The sequence below is a fragment of the Sinocyclocheilus grahami genome, unplaced genomic scaffold (genome assembly GCF_001515645.1).
Source record: "Sinocyclocheilus grahami isolate Dianchi unplaced genomic scaffold, SAMN03320097.WGS_v1.1 scaffold271.1, whole genome shotgun sequence".
NCBI classification, from domain to species: Eukaryota; Metazoa; Chordata; class Actinopteri; order Cypriniformes; family Cyprinidae; genus Sinocyclocheilus; species Sinocyclocheilus grahami.
Genome location: NW_015505450.1, coordinates 311,757 through 317,379, shown reverse-complemented (window position 1 = coordinate 317,379; position 5,623 = coordinate 311,757). Strand labels below are relative to the sequence as shown.

The 5,623-nt window shown below is 45.0% G+C and overlaps 1 protein-coding gene and 5 non-coding genes across 9 annotated transcripts in view; all 6 read right to left on the bottom strand.

Moving 5' to 3' along the window:
- cttn (cortactin) overlaps window positions 1-5,623 on the bottom strand; it is a 28,820-nt gene that overhangs the window by 15,871 nt on the left and 7,326 nt on the right. For 2 of the 4 annotated variants that reach the window (XM_016291441.1, XM_016291446.1), the window contains exon 1: window positions 391-538. The exons of 1 other annotated variant lie outside the window; for it this stretch is intronic. The gene's annotated coding sequence lies outside the window, so the exon portion shown is untranslated. One more of the 4 variants, XM_016291442.1, reaches the window with a different exon arrangement.
- On the bottom strand, window positions 2,195-2,266 carry trnaw-cca (transfer RNA tryptophan (anticodon CCA)). The gene has a single exon. It is a non-coding gene; the product is annotated as a tRNA-Trp (tRNA).
- trnaw-cca (transfer RNA tryptophan (anticodon CCA)) lies at window positions 2,325-2,396 on the bottom strand. Its single transcript has one exon. It is a non-coding gene; the product is annotated as a tRNA-Trp (tRNA).
- Window positions 2,923-2,994, bottom strand: trnaw-cca (transfer RNA tryptophan (anticodon CCA)). Its single transcript has one exon. It is a non-coding gene; the product is annotated as a tRNA-Trp (tRNA).
- trnaw-cca (transfer RNA tryptophan (anticodon CCA)) lies at window positions 4,156-4,227 on the bottom strand. The gene has a single exon. It is a non-coding gene; the product is annotated as a tRNA-Trp (tRNA).
- Window positions 5,280-5,351, bottom strand: trnaw-cca (transfer RNA tryptophan (anticodon CCA)). The gene has a single exon. It is a non-coding gene; the product is annotated as a tRNA-Trp (tRNA).

The window sequence follows — 5,623 nt, the reverse complement described above, 5'->3', positions numbered from 1 at the left end:
ACACCCTCACACACACACACACACACACACACACACACACACACACACACACACACACACACACACACACACACAGGTTAGGGTGTCAGGTCAAGTGTGCACTCGCACTAGCTAGGCCACTAGGTGGTGATGCCACTAGTTAAGTTAGTCATCTCTACAAATATCTTTACTGCTGAATTAATGTTAATCAATGCAATGTGTGAATGAAGATGCCACGCGATACATACACGCAGACGAACTAGACGAACTGGTTTTAATATACAGCCTACAGCTCACCTTAAATCTGATCTATGCAAACAAATAAAGCGGAATAAATGCGGACTGCTGAGAAATAACGCTCGCGTTCGGGGTTGGTTCGTTAAATACGTAACATCACGTCTTCACACTTACAGTGTACTTCGATGCCTTCCTTAACGCGAGTGTTCTGTAAGTAAATAACGCGTATAGAGCATGTGATAATAGTTATAAAGAAGAAGTCGTCAGCTGTCCTGGTCCCAGTCTTCCACTTCCTGCTCCAAACCCGACCGCACCACCTGCGCTGGGAACGGGGAGGCTTGTTTCACACCGACAGGGACACTGTGGGATTTACTGGAGTTGACATCATTGTTTTTATTTAGTATTATTTTATTTGAGATCAGAAAATGGTTATCTCATTCAAGATCGGGCTAAGATAGGCATAACATACCTGAGAAATCTGGTCTCCGGCCGGCAGCGTTACGCAATGTCCCCTCATCACATAATAGTACGGCCGGACTGAGCCACACTGCAGGACCTCCCAGTCTCAGGAATGATTTACATTACATTTACATTTAGACATTTAGCAGACGCTTTTATCCAAACGAGGACAATGGAAGCAATAAAAAGAGCAATGATATGCAAGTGCTATAACAAGTCTCAGTTAGCTTCATGTAGTACACATAGCAAGGTTTTTTTAATCATATAATACATTTAAAAAACATTAAGAAATGTTAAGAAACATTACAATTCTTAAACATTAAGGAATGAGTCGATTTACTGTTTGAATTATTTTAATTTAATTGCTTAAAGGCACAATATGTAATTTTCGCCGCTAGAGGGCGGGTATTCAAAATAAACAAAGACACAAAGGCATACTTTGATGACTTGTGACTGAGTGTGGAATCATGGGAGTTGTGGTCTTCATCCTCACAGCCGATGCAATCCGACGGGACTCGGGCAGAAATCATGTTCATGGATGAGCTAATGATGTATTAACGTAGTAGAATGAAGCAGGGTGAGGCTGAACGCCGTCGAAGCGAAACGAGGCGCTGAACGAGTGCGACACACGGCTGGAAAGCAGCGGAGCTTTTATTATGCCACAGTCGAGCGCTTCCGCTGCTTCCGGTCGTGTGTATGTGGGGTAAAGCAGCGGGGCTTTTATTATGCCACAGTCGAGCGCTTCCGCTGCTTCCGGTCGTGCGTATGTGGGGTAAAGCAGCGGAGCTTTTATTATGCCACAGTCGAGCGCTTCCAATCAATCATTGAATAACGCTGAAGGCAAATGCTTGAGGTTAGATCAAGATGAGAGCGCCTGACATTGACATGATTTGGAGTCAGATGCTTGACCGTTGTGTCACGAGCTTCCGGAGATGATTGGCACTTCTCCCATAAGCACTTTGATGCACTATGCAAACCAATCATTGTAAAACATTGAAGGCAAAGGCAAGAAGTTAGACTTCATACTCAGGAGATCAAAAAAGGGATTGCATGACCCCGACGTGATTTGAACACACAACCTTCTGACCTGGAATCAGACATGCTAAATTTGCGCCACGAGGTCCTGGAAAGCTGATTGGTGCTTCTCCCATAAGCACTTTGATGCACTATGCAAACCAATCATTGTAAAACACTGAAGGAAAATGCTTGAGGTTAGACTTCATACTCAGGAGATCAAAAAGGAGTCGTGCGACACCGACATGATTTGAACACGAAACCTTCTGAGCTGGAGTCAGATGCTCAACCATGGTGTCATGAGGTTCTGGTGACAGGTTTTGGAGAGCTCTGGTGAGGTTAGACTTCATACTCAGGAGATCAAGAAGATACCATTGCTCCACGAGGTTCTGGAAAGCTGATTGGTGCTTCTTCCATAAGCACTATGCGAATCAATCATTGTATAACACTGAAGGGAAATGCTACAGGTTAGACTTCATACTCAGGATATCAAAAACAGATCACATGACCCTGACGTGATTTGAACATGCAACCTTCTGATCTGGAGTCAGATGCGCTACCTTTGCGCCACGAGGTCCTTTTGACAGGTTTTGGAGAGCTCTGGTGAGGTTAGACTTCATACTCAGGAGATCAAATGACCCCAACGTGACTTGAACACGCAACCTTCTAATCTGGAGTCAGACGCGCTACCGTTGCGCCACGAGGTCCTGGAAAGTGGGTTGGTGCTTCTCCCATAAGCACTTTGATGCACTATGAGAATCAATCTTTGCACAACACTGAAGGGAAATGCTACAGCTTAGAATTCATACTCAGGAGATCAAGAAGAGTTCACCTGACTCCGACATGATTTGAACACACAACCTTCTGATCTGGAGTTAGACGCGCTCGCTACCTTTGCGCCACTAATTCCGGGAAAGCTGGTTGGTGCTTCTCCCATAAGCACTTTGATGATCTATTCAAATCAATCACTCTATAACATTGAAGGGAAATGCTTGAGGTTAGACTTCATACTCAGGAGATCAAGAAGAGCTCACCTGACCCCGACATGATTTGAGCATGCAACCTACTGATCTGGAGTCAGACGCGCTACCATAGGGCCGCAAGGTCCTGGAAAGCTGATAGGTGCTTCTCCCATAAACACTTTGATGCACTATGCGAATCATTCATTGCATAACACTGAAGGGAAATACTACAGGTTAGACTTCATACTCAGGAGATCAAAAAGAGATCGCATGCCCCCGACGTGATTTGAACACGCAACCTTCTGATCTGGAGTCAGACACGTTACCATTGCGCCACGAGGCCCTGGAAAGTTGGTAGGTGCTTCTCCCATAAGCATTTTGATGCACTATGCGAATCAATCATTGTATAGGAGATCAAGAAGAGATTGGTCAGTTGCACTACCCTTGTGCCATGAGTTACTAGTGGAGGAGTTGGTGGTTTTTGCATAAGCACTATGAGTTTCCTGGTTTCTTTGTTGTGGCTGCAGTATCGTCATTCTTCATCATACTCAGGAGATCAAAAAGAGATCACATGACCCCAATGTGACTTGAACACACAACCTACTAATCTGGAGTCAGACACGCTACCGTTGCACCACGAGGACCTGGAAAGTGGGTTGGTGCATCTCCCATAAGCACTTTGATGATCTATTCAAATCAATGACTCTATAACATTGAAGGGAAATGCTTGAGGTTAGACTTCATACTCAGGAGATCAAGAATAGCTCACCTGACCCCGACATGATTTGAGCATGCAACCTACTGATCTGGAGTCAGACGCGCTACCATAGCGCCGCAACGTCCTAGAGAGCTGATAGGTGCTTCTCCCATAAACACTTTGATGCACTATGCGAATCATTCATTGCATAATACTACAGGTTAGACTTCATACTCAGGAGATCAAAAAGAGATCGCATGACCCTGACGTGATTTGAACATGCAACCTACTGATCTGGAGTCAGACGCGCTATCGTTGCACCACAAGGTCCTGGAAAGCTGATTGGTGCTTCTCCCATAAGCATTTTGATGCACTATGCGAATCAATCATTGTATAGGAGATCAAGAAGAGATTGGTCAGTTGCGCTACCCTTGTGCCATGAGTTACTAGCGGAGGAGTTGGTGGTTTTTGCATAAGCACTATGAGTTTCCTGGTTTCTTTGTTGTGGCTGCAGTATCGTCTTTCTTTCGATAGCTCAGCTGAGAGAGCCAAGGACTTAGTATAACACTGAAGGGAAATGCTACAGGTTAGACTTCATACTCAGGAGATCACATGACCCTGACGTGATTTGAACAGGCAACCTACTGATCTGGAGTCAGATGCGCTATCTTTGCACCACAAGGTCCTGGAAAGCTGATTGGTGCTTCTCCCATAAGCAATTTGATGCACTGTGCAAATCAATTATTGTATAACACTTAAGGGAAATGCTTGAGGACTTCATTCTCAGGAGATCAAGAAGAGAGTGCATGACCCCGACGTGATTTGAACACGCAATCTTCTGATCTGGAGTCAGACGCACTACCGTTACGCCACGAGGTCCTGGAAAGTTGGAAGGTGCTTCTCCCATAAGCATTTTGATGCACTATGCGAATCAATCATTGTATAGGAGATCAAGAAGAGATTGGTCAGTTGCGCTACCCTTGTGCCATGAGTTACTAGCGGAGGAGTTGGTGGTTTTTGCATAAGCACTATGAGTTTCCTGGTTTCTTTGTTGTGGCTGCAGTATCGTCTTTCTTTCGATATCTCAGCTGATATAGACAAGGATTTTGTATAACACAGAAGGGAAATGCTACAGGTTAGACTTCATACTCAGGAGATCAAAAAGAGATCACATGACCCCAACGTGACTTGAACACGCAACCTTCTAATCTGATGTCAGACACGCTACCATTGCGCCACGAGCTCCTGGAAAGTGAGTTGGTGCTTCTCCCATAAGCACTTTGATGCACTATGCGAATCAATCTTTGCACAACACTGAAGGGAAATGCTACAGCTTAGAATTCATACTCAGGAGATCAAGAAGAGTTCACCTGACTCCGACATGATTTGAACACACAACCTTCTGATTTCGAGTTAGACGCGCTCGCTACCTTTGCACCACTAATTCCGGGAAAGCTGGTTGGTGCATCTCCCATAAGCACTTTGATGATCTATTCAAATCAATCACTCTATAACATTGAAGGGAAATGCTTGAGGTTAGACTTCATACTCAGGAGATCAAGAAGAGCTCACCTGACCCCGACATGATTTGAGCATGCAACCTACTGATCTGGAGTCAGACGCGCTATCGTTGCACCACAAGGTCCTGGAAAGCTGATTGGTGCTTCTCCCATAAGCATTTTGATGCACTATGCGAATCAATCATTGTATAGGAGATCAAGAAGAGATTGGTCAGTTGCGCTACCCTTGTGCCATGAGTTACTAGCGGAGGAGTTGGTGGTTTTTGCATAAGCACTATGAGTTTCCTGGTTGTGGCTGCAGTATCGTCTTTCTTTCGATAGCTCAGCTGATAGAGCCAAGGACTTTGTATTACACTGAAGGGAAATGCTACAGGTTAGACTTCATACTCAGGAGATCAAAAAGAGATCGCATGCCCCCGACGTGATTTGAACACGCAACCTTCTGATCTGGAGTCAGACGCGCTACCATTGCGCCTCGAGCTCCTGGAACCATTGGACCATTGCGCAAGCAATCAATCATTGTATAGGACCTCGTGGCGCAATGGTAGCAATGGTCCAATGGTAGCAATGGTAGCAATTGCACAAGGTCCTGGAAAGTTGGTAGGTGCTTCTCCCATAAGCATTTTGATGCACTATGCGAATCAATCATTGTATAGGAGATCAAGAAGAGATTGGTCAGTTGCACTACCCTTGTGCCATGAGTTACTAGCGGAGGAGTTGGTGGTTTTTGCATAAGCACTATGAGTTTCCTGGTT